Source organism: Nerophis ophidion, linkage group LG11 (assembly GCF_033978795.1).
Source record: "Nerophis ophidion isolate RoL-2023_Sa linkage group LG11, RoL_Noph_v1.0, whole genome shotgun sequence".
Taxonomy (NCBI): domain Eukaryota; kingdom Metazoa; phylum Chordata; class Actinopteri; order Syngnathiformes; family Syngnathidae; genus Nerophis; species Nerophis ophidion.
The window spans coordinates 12,740,762-12,759,861 of record NC_084621.1 but is presented as its reverse complement, the minus strand read 5'-3'; the positions used below and the strand labels follow the sequence as shown (position 1 = coordinate 12,759,861).

Below are 19,100 nucleotides of genomic sequence, written 5' to 3'. Positions count from 1 at the left end.
AGTGATCTTGTCCTTTCGGTCATGACCCAAAGCTCATGACCATAGGTGAGGATGGGAACGTAGATCGACCGGTAAATTGAGAGCTTTGCCTTCCGGCTCAGCTCCTTCTTCCCCACAACGGATCGATACAGCGTCCGCATTACTGAAGACGCCGCACCGATCCACCTGTCGATCTCACCATCCACTCTTTCCTGACTCGTGAACAAGACTCCCAGGTACTTGAACTCCTCCACTTGGGGCAGGGTCTCCTCCCCAACCCGGAGATGGCATTCCACCCTTTTCCGGGCGAGAACCATGGACTCGGACTTGGAGGTGCTGATTCTCATCCCAGTCGCTTCACACTCGGCTGTGAACCGATCCAGTGAGAGCTGAAGATCCTGGCCGGATGAAGCCATCAAGACTACATAATCTGCAAAAAGCAGAGACCTAATCCTGCAGCCACCAAACTGGATCCCCTCACAACCTTGACCGCGCCTAGAAATTCTGTCCATAAAAGTTCTGAACAGAATGGGTGACAAAGGACAGCCTTGGCGGAGTCCAACCCTCACTGGAAAGTGATTGTTACATGTTAACGGAAGTGTAGATAGAACATGTTGAAACAGAAAATAAGCAGATATTACCAGTAAATTAATAAGTAGAATAATAATATTTTTTACAGTTTGTTCTTCATTATTTTGACAAAATAATAGGTAGATAAATGACAGAATATGCTACTGCATATGTCAGAAGACTAATCCAGTCTTTGTTTGTTTACTACTAAAAGACAAGTTGTCTAGTATGTTGAACATTTTATTTAAGGACACACTTGTTCTTCAGTTACAATAATAAACTTTTAATGTACCTGTGGAGGGGGGGCATGGCCTGTGGACCTCGAAGTCAGCGGCAGGTGAGTAGATTGCCCAGCTGGGACCTGTTATCTAATTAAGAGTTTTTGTTTGTTTACTTACTACTAAAAGACATTTAGTGAGTGAATTATGTTTATATAGCGCTTTTCTCAAGTGACTCAAAGTGCTTTACATTGTGAAACCCAATATCTAAGTTACATTTTGATACCAGTGTGAGTGGTACTGGGAGCAGGTGGGTAAAGTGCATTGCCCAAGGACACGACGGCAGTGACTCGGATGGCAGAAGCGGGGATCAAACCAGGAACAATCAAGTTGCTGGCACGGCCACTCTACCAACCGAGCTATACCTCCCCTATGTATGTTCGCTATTTTATTTAAGGACAAAATTGCCATAGTAAACATGTGTTTAATGTGCCTTAAGATTTTTTGTTGAAATAAAGTCAATAATGCCATTTTTTGTGGTCCCCTTTATTTAGAAATGTATCAAAATACATTTTGGTACCGGTACCGCTACCAAAATACTGGTATCGGGACAACACTAACATCATCTATACAACATTTTGACCAAAGAACCACCATTACATGTTATGCAAATCACAAGGTAGTCTTTTACATTTAGAAATTAAAATCAAAATCACCATTATTGCACCTTATAATCCGGTGCAGCTTTTGTATGAAAATAGACCCGAATAGACCATTCACAGTGACTCAAAACTTGATCCAGTTCTGCCCCAAAACAAATGTCTCCTTCCTTGGCCCGTGTACCTCGTCTTCTACGAGGTTCAGTGGGATTGTCTTATTGCGCTAACTGAACTTTTGAATGTAAAAAACAATTGTGGCTTGCTCTCTCACATGGAATACTGAAATCCCCAAAGTTATACAACTATTAGACCTGGGATGTAACAAATACCGGTCTTAGTCATAAACGGTGGTAAAATTCCAGATGTTAGCAGTACCTTAGGTTGTCCCCATACCAATTTTTTTTGGATACCGGTACCAAAAAGGTACTTTGATACTTTTGCACCACATAAACATGTCATTTTTAGATTCATTTTAACAGAAAATATTGTGATACGTTAAACATACGTTTCTTATTGCAATAAAAAAAACTATTTTGGCATTGGAAAATAGTGAACATACTGGACAACTTATCTTTAGTGGATAGTAGGCAAACAGATTATAAAAGCTCATTTATATTCTATTATTTTGTCGGAATAATGAGGGACAAGCAGCAGAAAATAGATGATTCATTTACGTGTTTATTGTGTGAATGTTCCAAAGCATTCTTTTCTACACCAATTTCCATGTTTTCATCCGATTCAAACAGTTCCAACCTCAAACTGTTCAGCTTGTTCAGGAATGGCGGGCTTTTCCTTGACATTTTGCAAAACAGTCCCATATTTCCCAGAATTCCAGGTTTTACGGGACATTTTTCGCATTTAAAATCAATTGGCCATTTTTCAAACTTCCACCGTTTCCACATTTTTCAACCGATTCAAACCATTCCAAACGTGTCCTGGGTCTTCCCCTTGGCCGACCGGTAGGAGGCCACGGGGGAAGACCCAGGACACGTTTGGAAGACTATGTCTCCCGGGAGGAGCTGGACAAAGTGGCTGCGGAAAGGAAAGTCTGGGCTTCCCTGCTTAGGCTGCTGCCCCCGTGACCCGGCATCAGATAAGCGGAAGAAGATGGATGGATCTGCTTTCTTTCTGTTTTAACATGTTCTAGCTACACTTCTGTTAAAATATTTTAAATGACTTTTTAGCGCTTCCACAGAGAGTCTACTGACAGATATAAGTTAGAACTGTATGCTACTTAGTATTAGACATGGCAACAGGATTAATTCCACACAACAAGAGGAAAGAGAAAAAAAATAACTTATTTACAACGGCGGGAACTACAATGCCAGACATGTGTACATTTTCTGGAGTTATGCAGATCCCAAATACACATCAGCAGGCACCAGAAGGTAGAAAAAAGTTGGTTTTCCATGAATTGCGAAACAAAACGCCAGATAATGTCTGCTAATAGGTGCCATTTTGTGGGCCTATACAAACACCTTAATAATACTCAGATGGTGAAGCACAGTACGTCTGACTATGGTCGCCGTAATGCTAAATAAATCTTTCTGCAAAGTGAACTTGTAGCATTATTGTGAGTACATAACAGAAATAGAGCCTATTACTCTTGACAGAATGAATGACCTGGTTGTTGTTGGGGGGGGTCAAGGTTTCTGGCCTGTGGGGCTGGGACTAGCTTTAGGACCAGACTCTGAAACACAAAACCCGTTATTGTTGCTGAGCGTTTAAATATCTCCTAACGTGGGAGTGGGAGATGACAGAGGGAGGGAACGAGGGCCACCCTCGTTAACACGGCCAGCAGATGGGAAGACACCCCTTCTCTGTAGTTTGTTCTAATGAAGTCCTCTAATATTAGGCTAACAGAACAAGTTTCTGTTTGAAAAGGACAGCAAAGGTCTGCACTAAATCAGTCGTACAAAACCAGTAAAGTTGGCCCGTTGCGTAAATCGTAAATAAAAAGAGAAGACGAGCTACTTAACGTTCTAACTGGTCAACTTTGTTATTTTTTAGATTTGGAATTTGATGCCTGCAACATGTTTTAAAAAAAAATGGCACAAGTGGCAAAAAGACTGAGAAAGTTGAGGAATGCTCATCAAACACTTATTTGGAACATCCAGCAGGTGTGCAGGCTAACTGGGAACAGGTGGGTTGCCATGATTGGGTGTAAAAGAAGCTTCCGTGAAATCCTCAGTCATTCACAAACAAGGACGGGGCGAGGGTCACCACTTTGTCAACAAATGCCTGAGCAAATTGTTTAAGAACGTTTCTCAAGCAGCTATTGCAAGGAATTTAGGGATTTCGCCATCTACACTCAGTAATATCATCAAAAGGTTCAAAGAATCTGGAGAAATCACTGCACGTAAGCGGAAATGCCCGTGATCGCTGATACCTGCATCAGTGTGTAAAGGATATCACCACATGGGCTCGAGAACACTTCAGAAAACCACTGTCAGTAACTACTGTTGGTTGCTACATCTGTAAGTGCAAGTTAAAACTCTACTATGCAAAGCCGAAACCATTTATCAACAACACCCAGAAACGCCGCCGGCTTCACTGGGCCCGAGCTCAACTAAGATGGACTGACCCAAAGTGAAAAAGTGGTCTGTGGTCTAACAAGTCCACATTTCAAATATTTTTGGGGGAAAACCGTGGACGTCGTGTCCTCTGGAACAAAGAGGAATAGAACCATCCGGACTGTTATAGGCGTAAAGTGTAAAAGCCAGCATGTGTGATGGTATGGGGGGTGTATTAGTGCCCAAGGCATGGGTAACTTACAAATCTGTGACGGCACCATTAATGCTGAAAGGTCCATACAGGTTTTGGATCAACATATGTTGTCATCCAAGCAATGTTATCATGGACCCCCCTGATTATTTCAGCAAGACAATGCCAAGCCATGTGTTACAACAGCGTGGCTTTGTAGCAAAAGAGTGCGGGTACTAGACGGGCCTTTCTAGACTCCAGACCTGTCTGGAATTGAAAATTTGTGTTACATTATGAAGCATAAAATACCACGGGCTCCAGTACTCTGGAATGCCCTCTCGGTAACAGTTCGAGATGCTACCTCAGTAGAAGCATTTAAGTCTCACCTTAAAACTCATTTGTATACTCTAGCCTTTAAATAGACTCCCTTTTTAGACCAGTTGATCTGCCGTTTCTTTTCTTTTTCTCCTATGTCCCACTCTGCCTTGTGGAGGGGGTCCGGTCCGATCCGGTGGCCATGTACTGCTTGCCTGTGTATCGGCTGGGGACATCTCTGCGCTGCTGATCCGCCTCCGCTTGGGATGGTTTCCTGCTGGCTCCGCTGTGAACGGGACTCTCGCTGCTGTGTTGGATCCGCTTTGGACTGGACTCTCGCGACTGTGTTGGATCCATTGTGGATTGAACTTTCACAGTATCATGTTGGACCCGCTCGACATCCATTGCTTTCCTCCTCTCCAAGGTTCTCATAGTCATCATTGTCACCGACGTCCCACTGGGTGTGAGTTTTCCTTGCCCTTATGTGGGCCTACCGAGGATGACGTAGTGGTTTGTGCAGCCCTTTGAGACACTAGTGATTCAGGGCTATATAAGTAAACATTGATTGATTGATTGATTGACAACGGAGACTGTTGAACAACTTAAGCTGTACATCAAGCAAGAATGGGAAAGAAATCTACCTGAAAAGCTTCAAAAATGTGTCTCCTCAGTTCCCAACTGAGTGTTGTTAAAAGGAAAGGCCACGTAACACGCTGGTAAAAACGCCACTGTGACGACTTTTTTTGCAATGTGTTGCCATCCATCCATCCATCATCTTCCGCTTATCTGAGGTCGGGTCGCGGGGGCAGCAGCCTAAGCAGGGAAGCCCAGACTTCCCTATCTCCAGCCACTTCGTCTAGCTCTTCCCGGGGGATCCCGAGGCGTTCCCAGGCCAGCCGGGAAACATAGTCTTTCCAACGTGTCCTGGGTCTTCCCCGTGGCCTCCTACCAGCTGGACGTGCCCTAAACACATCCCTAGGGAGGCGTTCGGGTGGCATCCTGACCAGATGCCCGAACCACCTCATCTGGCTCCTCTCGATGTGGAGGAGCAGCGGCTTTACGTTGAGCTCCTCCCGGATGGCAGAGCTTCTCACCCTATCTCTAAGGGAGAGCCCCGCCACCCGGCGGAGGAAACTCATTTCGGCCGCTTGTACCCGTGATCTTATCCTTTCGGTCATGACCCAAAGCTCATGACCATAGGTGAGGATGGGAACGTAGATCGACCGGTAAATTGAGAGCTTTGCCTTCCGGCTCAGCTCCTTCTTCACCACAACGGATCGATACAACGTCCGCATTACTGAAGACGCCGCACCGATCCGCCTGTCGATCTCACGATCCACTCTTCCCCCACTCGTGAACAAGACTCCTAGGTACTTGAACTCCTCCACTTGGGGCAGGGTCTCCTCCCCAACCCGGAGATGGCACTCCACCCTTTTCCGGGCGAGAACCATGGACTCGGACTTGGAGGTGCTGATTCTCATTCCGGTCGCTTCACACTCGGCTGCGAACCGATCCAGCGAGAACTGAAGATCCCGGCCAGATGAAGCCATCAGGACTACATCATCTGCAAAAAGCAGAGACCTAATCCCGTGGCCACCAAACCGGAACCCCTCAACGCCTTGACTGCGCCTAGAAATTCTGTCCATAAAAGTTATGAACAGAATCGGTGACAAAGGACAGCCTTGGCGGAGTCCAACCTTCACTGGAAACGTGTCCGACTTACTGCCAGCAATGCGGACCAAGCTCTGACACTGATCATACAGGGAGCGGACTGCCACAATAAGACATTCCGATACCCCATACTCTCTGAGCACTCCCCACAGGACTTCCCGAGGGACACGGTCGAATGCCTTCTCCAAGTCCACAAAGCACATGTAGACTGGTTGGGCAAACTCCCATGCACCCTCAAGAACCCTGCCGAGAGTATAGAGCTGGTCCACAGTTCCACGACCAGGACGAAAACCACACTGTTCCTCCTGAATCCGAGGTTCGACTATCCGGCGAAGCCTCCTCTCCAGTACACCTGAATAAACCTTACCGGGAAGGCTGAGGAGTGTGATCCCACGATAGTTGGAACACACCCTCCGGTCCCCCTTCTTAAAGAGAGGGACCACCACCCCGGTCTGCCAATCCAGAGGTACCGCCCCCGATGTCCACGCGATGCTGCAGAGTCTTGTCAACCAAGACAGCCCCACAGCATCCAGAGCCTTAAGGAACTCCGGGCGGATCTCATCCACCCCCGGGGCCTTGCCGCCGAGGAGCTTTTTAACTACCTCAGTGACCTCAGCCCCAGAAATAGGAGAGTCCACTACAGATTCCCCAGGCACCGCTTCCTCAAAGAAAGACGTGTTGGTGGGATTGAGGAGGTCTTCGAAGTATTCCCTCCACCGATCCACAACATCCGCAGTCGAAGTCAGCAGAACACCATCCGCACCATACACGGTGTTGATAGTGCACTGCTTCCCCTTCCTGAGGCGCCGTATGGTGGTCCAGAATCGCTTCGAAGCCGTCCGGAAGTCGTTTTCCATGGCTTCCCCGAACTCTTCCCATGTCCGAGTTTTTGCCTCCGCGACCGCTAAAGCTGCACACCGCTTGGCCCGTCGATACCCGTCCACTGCCTCCGGAGTCCTATGAGCCAAAAGAACCCGATAGGACTCCTTCTTCAGCTTGACGGCATCCCTCACTGCTGGTGTCCACCAACGGGTTCTGGGATTACCGCCACGACAGGCACCAACAACCTTGCGGCCACAGCTCCAATCAGCCGCCTCGACAATAGAGGTTCGGAACATGGTCCACTCGGACTCAATGTCCCGCACCTCCCTCGTGACATGTTCAAAGTTCTCCCGGAGGTGTGAATTGAAACTCTCTCTGACAGGAGACTCTGCCAGACGTTCCCAGCAGACCCTCACAATGCGCTTGGGCCTGCCAGGTCTGTCCGGCATCCTCCCCCACCATCGCAGCCAACTCACCACCAGGTGGTGATCGGTAGAAAGCTCCGCCCCTCTCTTCACCCGAGTGTCCAAAACATAAGGCCGCAAATCCGATGACACAACTACAAAGTCGATCATGGAACTGCGGCCTAGGGTGTCCTGGTGCCAAGTGCACATATGGACACCCTTATGTTTGAACATGGTGTTTGTTATCGACAAACTGTGACGAGCACAAAAGTCCAATAACAAAACACCACTCGGGTTTAGATCCGGGCGACCATTCTTCCCAATCACGCCTCTCCAGGTTTCACTGTCGTTGCCAACATGAGCGTTGAAGTCTCCCAGTAGGACAAGGGAATCACCCGGAGGAGCACTTTCCAGTACTCCCTTGAGTGTACCCAAAAAGGGTGGGTATTTTGAACTGCTGTTTGGTGCGTAAGCACAAACAACAGTCAGGACCCGTCCCCCCACCCGAAGGCGAAGGGAAGCTACCCTCTCGTCCACTGGGTTGAACTCAAACGTACAGGCTTTGAGCCGGGGGGCAACCAGAATTGCCACCCCAGCCCGTCGCCTCTCACTGCCGGCAACGCCAGAGTGGAAGAGGGTCCAGTCCCTCTCGAGAGAACTGGTTCCAGAGCCCTTGCTGTGCGTCGAGGTGAGTCCGACTATATACAGCCGGAACTTCTCTACCTCGCGCACTAGCTCAGGCTCCTTCCCCCCCAGTGAGGTGACGTTCCACGTCCCAAGAGCTAGCTTCTGTAGCCGAGGATCGGACCGCCAAGTGCCCTGCCTTCGGCTGCCGCCCAGCTCAAAATGCACCCGACCTCTATGGCCCCTCCTATGAGTGGTGAGCCCATTGGAGGGATGACCCACGTTGCCTCTTCGGGCTGTGCCCGGCCGGGCCCCATGGGAACAGGCCCGACCACCAGGCGCTCGCCATCGTGCCCCAACTCCGGGCCTGGCTCCAGAGCGGGGCCCCGGTGACCCACGTCCGGGCGAGGGAAATCTGGGTTCATTTCGTTGTAATTCCATAGAAGTCTTTGAGCTGCTCTTTGTCTGATCACTCACCTAGGACCTGTTTGTCTTGGGAGACCCTACCAGGGGGCATGAAAACCCCCAGACAACATAGCTCCTAGGATCATTGGGACACGCAAACTCCTCTACCACGGTAAGGTAGCAGCTCAGAGAGGCAATGTGTTGCCGCCATTAAATTCAAAATTCATGATTATTTGCAAAAAAAAGTTGGAACGTTAAAAATCTTGTCTTTGAAGTCTATTCAATTGAATATATGTTGAAAAGGATTTGTTGTATTCTGTTTTTATTTACCATTTACACAACGTGACAACTTCACTGCTTTTGGGTTTTGTACCTGAAACATGAGTCCGCCATGTCCTGGATGAGGTGTTAGCACAAAGGCATTATAGTGGGTCTAAAACCTTACAGTTCTTGTTAAAACACCATGAAGGAAGTTTGGGATCTGTGGAAGGGGTTTTATTTTTATAACCCTTGTGTGCGGATAGCGACATACGACATTTTTGGCCTACATTTGGAAAAAAAACAACAACAAAAAAAAGGCTGCCATGCGTTAGTTTGCGCCTCACATCTGGTTTGCATTGGAGGAAGTATGCAGCGGACTCCTGTGTGCCTTCCAGTTTTGGAGAGTCACTGCCTGGAGAATGCAAGGTCGGACTTTTTATTTTCCCTCCTTCGACTTCTGGTAGAGGTCTAGATGACAGTGAGAGGACTGGAGAGGAGGTAAGACAAGATAGCGGACCAGGAAGTTTGGTGACAGACTGCTAACTGCTGTGCCGGGGAAGGGTTGCTCACACTTATGGTCAAGAACTTGACATATAAAATACTGTAAGAGCTTTTACTTTGTTTTGCTGCCTGGTTTTCAAAGGTCTTTAAAATATTTTACCATAAGTCACAAAGCAATAAACTTAGGCTGCGCTCAGTTCAGTACTCTGGTTCAAAGAAAACATTCAAAAAAGACTTGGGGTCTAATCTTGCAGGTGATCTACTAAGACTGTGTGCGCAATTAGACATAGACTTAGACGTAGACTTACACTGACTTAGATGTAGACTGACTTAGACTTAGTCTAACTCTAACCCCAACCCTACAGTAACCCTAACTAAAACCATGCGTTGATACTGTAAGAGCTTTACTTTGTTTTGCTGCCTGGTTTTCAAAGGTCTTTAAAATATTTTACCATAAGTCACGAAGCAATAAACTTAGGCTGCGCACAGTTCAGTACTCTGGTTCAAAGAAAACATTCAAAAAAGACTTGGGGTCTAATCTTGCAGGTGATCTACTAAGACTGTGTGCGCAATTAGACATAGACTTAGTCCTAGACTTTGACTGACTTAGACTTAGTCTAACTCTAACCCCAACCCTACAGTAACCCTAACTAAAACCATGCTTTGATACTGTAAGAGCTTCACTTTGTTTTGTTGCCTGGTTTTCAAAGGACTTTAAAATATTTGATCATAAGTCACAACGCAATAAACTTAGTCTGCGCTCAGTTCAGTACTCTGGTTCAAAGAAAACATTCAAAAAAGACTTGGGGTCTAATCTTGCAGGTGATCTACTAAGACTGTGTGCGCAATTAGACATAGACTTAGTCTTAGACTGACAGACGTAGACTGACTTAGACTTAGTCTAACTCTAACCCCAACCTCAACCCTAACCCTAACTAAAACCATGCTTTGATACTGTAAGAGCTTTACTTTGTTTTGCTGCCTGGTTTTCAAAGGACTTTAAAATATTTTACCATAAGTCACGAAGCAATAAACTTAGGCTGCGCTCAATTCAGTACTCTGGTTCAAAGAAAACATTCAAAAAAGACTTGGGGTCTAATCTTGCAGGTGATCTACTAAGACTGTGTGCGCAATTAGACATGGACTTAGTCCTAGACTTAGACTGACTTAGATATAGACTGACTTAGACTTAGTCTAACTCTAACCCCAAACCCAACCCTAACCAACCCTAAACCTAACTAAAACCATGCTTTGATACTATAAGAGCTTTACTTTATTTTGTTGCCTGGTTTTCAAAGGTCTTTAAAATATTTTACCATAAGTCACGACGCAATAAACTTAGTCTGCGCTCAGTTCAGTACTCTGGTTTAAAGAAAACATTCAAAAAAGACTTGGGGTCTAATCTTGCAGGTGATCTACTAAGACTGTGTGTGCAATTAGACATAGACTTAGTCCTAGACTTAGTCCTGGACTTAGACTGATTTAGATGTAGACTGACTTAGACTTAGTCTAACTCTAACCCCAACCCTAACCAACCCCAACCCTAAACCTAACTAAAACCATGCTTTGATACTGTAAGAGCTTTACTTTGTTTTGCTGCCTGGTTTTCAAAGGTCTTTAAAATATTTGATCATAAGTCACGACGCAATAAACTTAGGCTGCGCTCAGTTCAATACTCTGGTTTAAAGAAAACATTCAAAAAAGACTTGGGGTCTAATCTTGCAGGTGATCTACTAAGACTGTGTGCGCAATTAGACAGACTTAGTCTTAGACTGACTTAGACGTAGACTGACTTAGACTTAGTCTAACTCCAACCCCAACCCTAAACCTAACTAAAACCATGCTTTGATACTGTAAGAGCTGTACTTTGTTTTGCTGCCTGGTATTCAAAGGTCTTTAAAATATTTTACCATAAGTCACGATGCAATAAACTTAGGCTGCGCTTAGTTCAGTACTCTGGTTCAAAGAAAACATTCAAAAAAGACTTGGGGTCTAATCTTGCAGGTGATCTACTAAGACTGTGTGCGCAATTAGACATAGACTTAGTCCTAGACGTAGACCGACTTAGATGTAGACTGACTTAGACTTAGTCCAACTCTAACCCCAACCCTACAGTAACCCTAACTAAAACCATGCTTTGATACTGTAAGAGCTTTGCTTTATTTTGCTGCCTGGTTTTCAAAGGTCTTTAAAATATTTTACCATAAGTCACGAAGCAATAAACTTAGGCTGCGCTCAGTTCAGTACTCTGGTTCAAAGAAAACATTCAAAAGAGACTTGGGGTCTAATCTTGCAGGTGATCTACTAAGACTGTGTGCGCAATTAGACATAGACTTAGTCTTAGACTGACAGACGTAGACTGACTTAGACTTAGTCTAACTCTAACCCCAACCTCAACCCTACACCTAACTAAAACCATGCTTTGATACTGTAAGAGCTTTTACTTTGTTTTGTTGCCTGGTTTTCAAAGGACTTTAAAATATTTTACCATAAGTCACGACGCAATAAACTTAGTCTGCGCTCAGTTCAGTGCTCTGGTTCAAAGAAAACATTCAAAAAAGACTTGGGGTCTAATCTTGCAGGTGATCTACTAAGACTGTGTGCGCAATTAGACGTAGACTTAGTCTTAGACGGACTTAGACGTAGACTGACTTAGACTTAGTCTAACTCTAACCCCAACCCTAACCAACCCCAACCCTAAACCTAACTAAAACCATGCTTTGATACTGTAAGAGCTTTGCTTTGTTTTGCTGCCTGGTTTTCAAAGGTCTTTAAAATATTTTACCATAAGTCACGAAGCAATAAACTTAGTCTGCGCTCGGTTCAGTACTCTGGTTTAAAGAAAACATTCAAAAAAGACTTGGGGTCTAATCTTGCAGGTGATCTACTAAGACTGTGTGCGCAATTAGACATAGACTTAGTCTTAGACTGACTTAGACGTAGACTGACTTAGACATAGTCTAACTCTAACCCCAACCTCAACCCTAACCCTAACTAAAACCATGCTTTGATACTGTAAGAGCTTTACTTTGTTTTGCTGCCTGGTTTTCAAAGGTCTTAAAAATATTTTACCATAAGTCACGAAGCAATAAACTTAGTCCGCGGTTAGTTCAATACTCTGGTTTAAAGAAAACATTCAAAAAAGACTTGGGGTCTAATCTTGCAGGTGATCTACTAAGACTGTGTGCGCAATTAGACATAGACTTAGTCCTAGACTTAGACTGACTTAGATGTAGACTGACTTAGACTTAGTCTAACTCTAACCCCAACCCTACAGTAACCCTAACTAAAACCATGCTTTGATACTGTAAGAGCTTTACTTTGTTTTGCTGCCTGGTTTTCAAAGGTCTTTAAAATATTTTACCATAAGTCACGGAGCAATAAACTTAGGCTGCGCTCAGTTCAGTACTCTGGTTCAAAGAAAACATTCAAAAAAGACTTGGGGTCTAATCTTGCGGGTGATCTACTAAGACTGTGTGCGCAATTAGACATAGACTTAGTCTTAGACTGACAGATGTAGACTGACTTAGACTTAGTCTAACTCTAACCCCAACCTCAACCCTAACCCTAACTAAAACCATGCTTTGATACTATAAGAGCTTTACTTTGTTTTGCTGCCTGGTTTTCAAAGGACTTTAAAATATTTGATAATAAGTCACGACGCAATAAACTTAGGCTGCGCTCAGTTCAGTACTCTGGTTTAAAGAAAACATTCAAAAAAGACTTGGGGTCTAATCTTGCAGGTGATCTACTAAGACTGTGTGCGCAATTAGACATAGACTTAGTCCTAGACTTTGACTGACTTAGACTTAGTCTAACTCTAACCCCAACCCTACAGTAACCCTAACTAAAACCATGCTTTGATACTGTAAGAGCTTCACTTTGTTTTGTTGCCTGGTTTTCAAAGGACTTTAAAATATTTGATCATAAGTCACAACGCAATAAACTTAGTCTGCGCTCAGTTCAGTACTCTGGTTCAAAGAAAACATTCAAAAAAGACTTGGGGTCTAATCTTGCAGGTGATCTACTAAGACTGTGTGCGCAATTAGACATAGACTTAGTCTTAGACTGACAGACGTAGACTGACTTAGACTTAGTCTAACTCTAACCCCAACCTCAACCCTAACCCTAACTAAAACCATGCTTTGATACTGTAAGAGCTTTACTTTGTTTTGCTGCCTGGTTTTCAAAGGACTTTAAAATATTTTACCATAAGTCACGAAGCAATAAACTTAGGCTGCGCTCAATTCAGTACTCTGGTTCAAAGAAAACATTCAAAAAAGACTTGGGGTCTAATCTTGCAGGTGATCTACTAAGACTGTGTGCGCAATTAGACATGGACTTAGTCCTAGACTTAGACTGACTTAGATATAGACTGACTTAGACTTAGTCTAACTCTAACCCCAAACCTAACCCTAACCAACCCTAAACCTAACTAAAACCATGCTTTGATACTATAAGAGCTTTACTTTATTTTGTTGCCTGGTTTTCAAAGGTCTTTAAAATATTTTACCATAAGTCACGAAGCAATAAACTTAGTCTGCGCTCAGTTCAGTACTCTGGTTCAAAGAAAACATTCAAAAAAGACTTGGGGTCTAATCTTGCAGGTGACCTACTAAGACTGTGTGGGCAATTAGACATAGACTTAGTCTTAGACTGACAGACGTAGACTGACTTAGACGTAGACTGACTTAGACTTAGTCTAACTCTAACCCCAACCCTAAACCTAACTAAAACCATGCTTTGATACTGTAAGAGCTTTACTTTGTTTTGCTGCCTGGTTTTCAAAGGACTTTAAAATATTTTGCCATAAGTCACGACGCAATAAACTTAGTCTGCGCTCAGTTCAGTACTCTGGTTCAAAGAAAACATTCAAAAAAGACTTGGGGTCTAATCTTGCAGGTGATCTACTAAGACTGTGTGCGCAATTAGACATAGACTTAGTCCTAGACTTACACTGACTTAGATGTAGACTGACTTAGACTTAGTCTAACTCTAACCCCAACCCTACAGTAACCCTAACTAAAACCATGCTTTGATACTGTAAGAGCTTTACTTTGTTTCGTTGCCAAGTTTAGAAGGTCTTTAGAAGGAATTTAAGTGCGCCTTACAGTCTGAAAAATACGTAACTTGGTTTGGTTTTACAATTACATGACGATTAAAAATAGTGAAAAAAATCAAAGGGTGTTTTAACGTTTTTATAGTTTACTCCAAACTGCGTGTAAATTATTTTTTTTACAATAGCATGACCGTTGTGGATGTTGAAATATTACATAACATATTGCACGAGCAGTTCCTACAGGTTTTATGATGGCAAATCATTTTATTTCCAGTAGCTGAGATAGGCGCCAGCGCCCCCCGCAACCCCAAAAGGGAATAAGCGGTAGGAAATGGATGGATGGATTTCTTACTAGGAAATGTGTTGTTTTCTTCTGAGATATGCGACAACACCGTCACGTACGGCGTCGACGTCAAGGCCAACTGTCAGCCGCCAGGCATTCTTCTCATTCCGCAGGTGGCGGCTCGACTGCTGCTGAGTCGGCACAATGAGGTCAGCGCACGCGAGGGCGGGGCCAAGGTTCCACCAGCCGTCTAACGGGGTGCCACACACCAGGATGTGGCGTTTACGCTACTGCTTGCGATTATTTTTAACTCCTCCAGACTTGCAGCCATGGCAGCCGACCCCGGGGGTTTAATGCCTGCGTAGGACGGCTCATTTTCTCTGCCTAAAATGCCATTTGGGGGACCTTGGCAGCAGTGGTCCTCAACCACCTGTGGCAGGTTTGCTACAGAAACATGAACCACATTACCTCCGAGTTAACTTTGACACAAGAACACACCAGCAGGCTCGTCAATAGATGTTCAATACAACTGCCCCCCATAGGTGATCATGTTTTGTTTACTTATGTTCTGTTTTGTTTAAGACTCCATTGCTTCCTGTTTTTGCACTTCCTTGTTTGCTTTGTGTCCATGCCAACCCATTCGTTTTCACCTGTCCCCATGTCACGTACCTGGTTTCAATCACCACAGTATTATTTAAGCCACAGTTGCCAAGTAGTCAGCCTGGTGACATCACCTTCTACACCCATGTATCCAGGCAAAAGACCCATGTTCCTTTCTCGTCACAATGTCAAGACGTGGACTATGGGGTGGTTGTTCCCCCCCAGATGCAAGTGAACTTGGACTGGACATTGGTGTGAAGGTAATGAAATCTTTACTTGAACACTAATAAAAGGAATAAACAAAAGACACTAACTGTGACATTAATAAACAAAACTCACTCTGCTTCATGTCATGTTTACGGTTTCATGCATAGTCCATGCTGCCCTGTTCAAGTAAGTTTTGTTTATTAATGCCAAAGTAGCGACAGGTGCCTAAATGGCCCAGGTGGGCCTTGTTATCAATCAATCAATGTTTATTTATATAGCCTTAAATCACAAATGTCTCAAAGGACTGTACAAACCACTATGACTATGACATCCTCGGAAGAACCCACAGGAGAACTCACACCCAGTGGGACGCCAGTGACAATGATGACTATGAGAAACCTTGGAGAGGACCTCAAATGAGGGCAACCCCCCCTCCCCCCCCGTAGGGGACCGAAAGCAATGGATGTCGAGCGGGTTTAACATGATACTGTGAAAGTTCAATCCATAGTGGCTCCAACACAGCCGCGAGAGTTCAGTTCAAAGCGGATCCAAGACAGCAGCGAGAGTCCCGTCCACAGGAAACCATCCCAAGCTGAGTCGGATCAGCATCGTAGAGATGTCCCCAACCGATACACAGGCGAGCGGTCCATCCTGGGTTTCATGCATGGTCCATGCTGCCCTGTTCACGTCATCGCAAGTAAGTTTTGTTTATTAATGCCAAAGTAGCGACAGGTGCCTAAATGGCCCAGGTGGGCCTTGTTATCAATCAATCAATGTTTATTTATATAGCCTTAAATCACAAATGTCTCAAAGGACTGCACAAACCACTATGACTATGACATCCTCGGAAGAACCCACAGGAGAACTCACACCCAGTGGGACGCCAGTGACAATGATGACTATGAGAAACCTTGGAGAGGACCTCAAATGAGGGCAACCTCCCCTCCCCCCTCTAGGGGACCGAAAGCAATGGATGTCGAGCGGGTTTAACATGATACTGTGAAAGTTCAATCCATAGTGGCTCCAACACAGCCGCGAGAGTTCAGTTCAAAGCGGATCCAAGACAGCAGCGAGAGTCCCGTCCACAGGAAACCATCCCAAGCTGAGTCGGATCAGCAGCGTAGAGATGTCCCCAACCGATACACAGGCGAGCGGTCCATCCTGGGTCCCGACGAGTGGTCCATCCTGGGTCCCGACTTTGGACAGCCAGTACTTCATCCATGGTCATCGGACCGGACCCCCTCCACAAGGGAGGGGGGGACAGGAGAAAAAGAAAAGAAGCGGCAGATCAACTGGTCTAAAAAGGAGGTCTATTTAAAGGCTAGAGTATACAAATGAGTTTTAAGGTGAGACTTAAATGCTTCAACTGTCGCCTTTATTAGCAGCAGCCGGATTGAGACACTTTGTGGGAAAGACGGACGCAGAGAAAACATTTTGCCGGGAAGCAAAACGCCTGCACGAATTTAATGAAAATAAAACAGTGTTGTGACCCTGATCTGGGCTCTCGTGGCAATATTTGGTGGTCTTAGGAACCCATAGGTGGGCAACCTCCACAACGACAAACGGCGGCCGCTATCTAACTAACCATGTCTTAAAGCGCCTCTTCCTGAGGGCGTTTCATTGTTAAAACTTCACCTTTATCTCTACTTTTTTACGGCAAAATGCGTCCCTTCTCCCTATTCTGTCTACACACTGTGTCTGCTTGTAAGTACTATGTTTGTGCGCGCTGCCGAACATGCCGCTCTGCTCATAAAACCAGCAATGTCTCCACGTAACGACGACAAACCATCAAAAATATGACGAATCGGTACTTTTAGAGCAAGGGTGCCCATTACGTCGATCGCGAGCTACCAGTCGACTGCGGGGGGTGTGTCAGTCGATCTCCAGCCAGGCTTTTAAAAAAAATAGACCTAAAAATTAGTGATCATCAATCTTCACCAAGACGTCACTTAAATGACATTCACGGTACCGGAGGGTCTTGTGAGATGACGCTGGCTGCTGCAAGATCATTATTATGAAAATATGACCGAGAGGAAGGCGAGAAACACTTTTTATTTCAACAGACTCTCGCGCCGTACCTTCCGTCAAAACTCTAAAGGCCGACTGCACATTTCCTATCTTCACAATAAAAGCCCTGCTTCATGCTGCCTGCGCTAACTAAATACAGAGTCTCGGAAAACTGGCGTGCACAAGCGATCCCTCAGAAAGCTGGCGTGCACATCACTTGTGCACGCCAGCTTTCCGAGACTCTTATTTTGTTAGCGCAGGCAGCATGAAGCAGGGCTTTTATTGTGAAGATAGGAAATGTGCAGTCGGCCTTTAGAGTTTTGACGGAAGGGACGGCGCGAAAGTCTGTTGAAATAAAAAGTGTTTCTCGCCTTCCTCTCTGTCATTTTTTCATAATAATGAACTGGCAGCAGCCAGCGTCATCTCACAAGACCCTCGGGTGCCGTGAATGTCAATCAAGCAAGCTACGGAATTTGCCGCCAATGTTTTTCTTGTAAAGTGTATGGAAGCTGGATGAATTAGATGCCAAAAACCAACCACTTTCATGTGGTATTGTACAGAAAGGACAACTTTTTTTCTCCTCCATTTGAAAATGTGGGCGTTATCATCATTACTGTCTGATTCCAATCAATGAAAGTCATCAGAATCAGGTAATACACCAACTTATATTCTTGTCTTTGTGAAAGAAAGACATCTATATGTGTTACACATGCTTGTATTATCATTAAACACATTTAACTTGTTTACAAAAATGTCTCTTTCATAAATAAATAAATATAAATGATATATAAAAATGAGGTAGATCCCCTCGAGTTGGTCAATTGAAAAGTAGCTCGCCTGCAGAAAAAATGTGGGCACCCCTGTTTTAGAGAGTATGGTACCGTTTTTGATTCAATAGTAGAAAGCTACTATACTAGTACCGGTATACCGTACAACACTACATGGAACAATGCACATTAAAGAACAAATAAAATGTAAACGTGTCGGATTGTAGCCAAAGGGTCATTTCCATCTGCAGGTTAATGGTATAAATACAACAAGGTCCATAAAAATGTAAAACAGACAGCATCAACATCAGACATAAACAGTCCAATAAAATACAAACACTGGGATATAATAAGACAAATAAAATAAAATGGAGACCCTTCTAAAACTGCAGATTGCTGCATGACCTCAGCTCAAGGACAGATCCAGAACAAAGTACTTAAAGTGCATAATGCAGATGGAGAAGTGCTATAGTGCTAAAGTGTCTTGACCCGTGGTCCGGATCATGTTTTGGTTGTTGTACTGTTAGTTTGGGATTCCCTCAGTTCCTGTTTTGTGCACTCCTGGGTTTATTTTGCTCGCCACTAATCAGACCTTGCTCGCCACGCTCAGTCCGGCGTCATCGATTGGCTACAGGCACCTGTTACGTGTCATGAGCCGTGGTCCGGATCAAGTTTTTGTGCTTTCTGTTAGTTTTGGACTCATTTAGTTCCTGTTTGTGCACCTGTTTTGGTTGCAATGGTTGCTCACTATGTTCACCTGTCTCTGATTAGTGTTGGGTCGCTCACCTGCTACCCGAACACTAATCAGAGGCATTTTTTGAGCCTGCCTTTGCCAGTCAGTCAGCCTGGCGTCATTATTTTCCTACAGGCACCTGTTACATGAGTTTTGCCTTGTCTCTAGTTGTTTGCTTCATCCCTTGCTACGCAAGTCTTGTTTGTTCATGCCACAATTAGTAAGTTTTACTCGTCCATAGATTATGCTAAGTGTTAGTTTAGCATCCGGTACTTTTTTCCTTTGGCTTGTTTTCAGTTTTTTGGTACTTTG

General features: G+C 44.7%; 1 protein-coding gene across 2 annotated transcripts in view; it reads right to left on the bottom strand.

Moving 5' to 3' along the window:
• Window positions 1–19,100, bottom strand: part of fhl3a (four and a half LIM domains 3a) — a 126,639-nt gene that overhangs the window by 51,300 nt on the left and 56,239 nt on the right. The window lies entirely within an intron of this gene.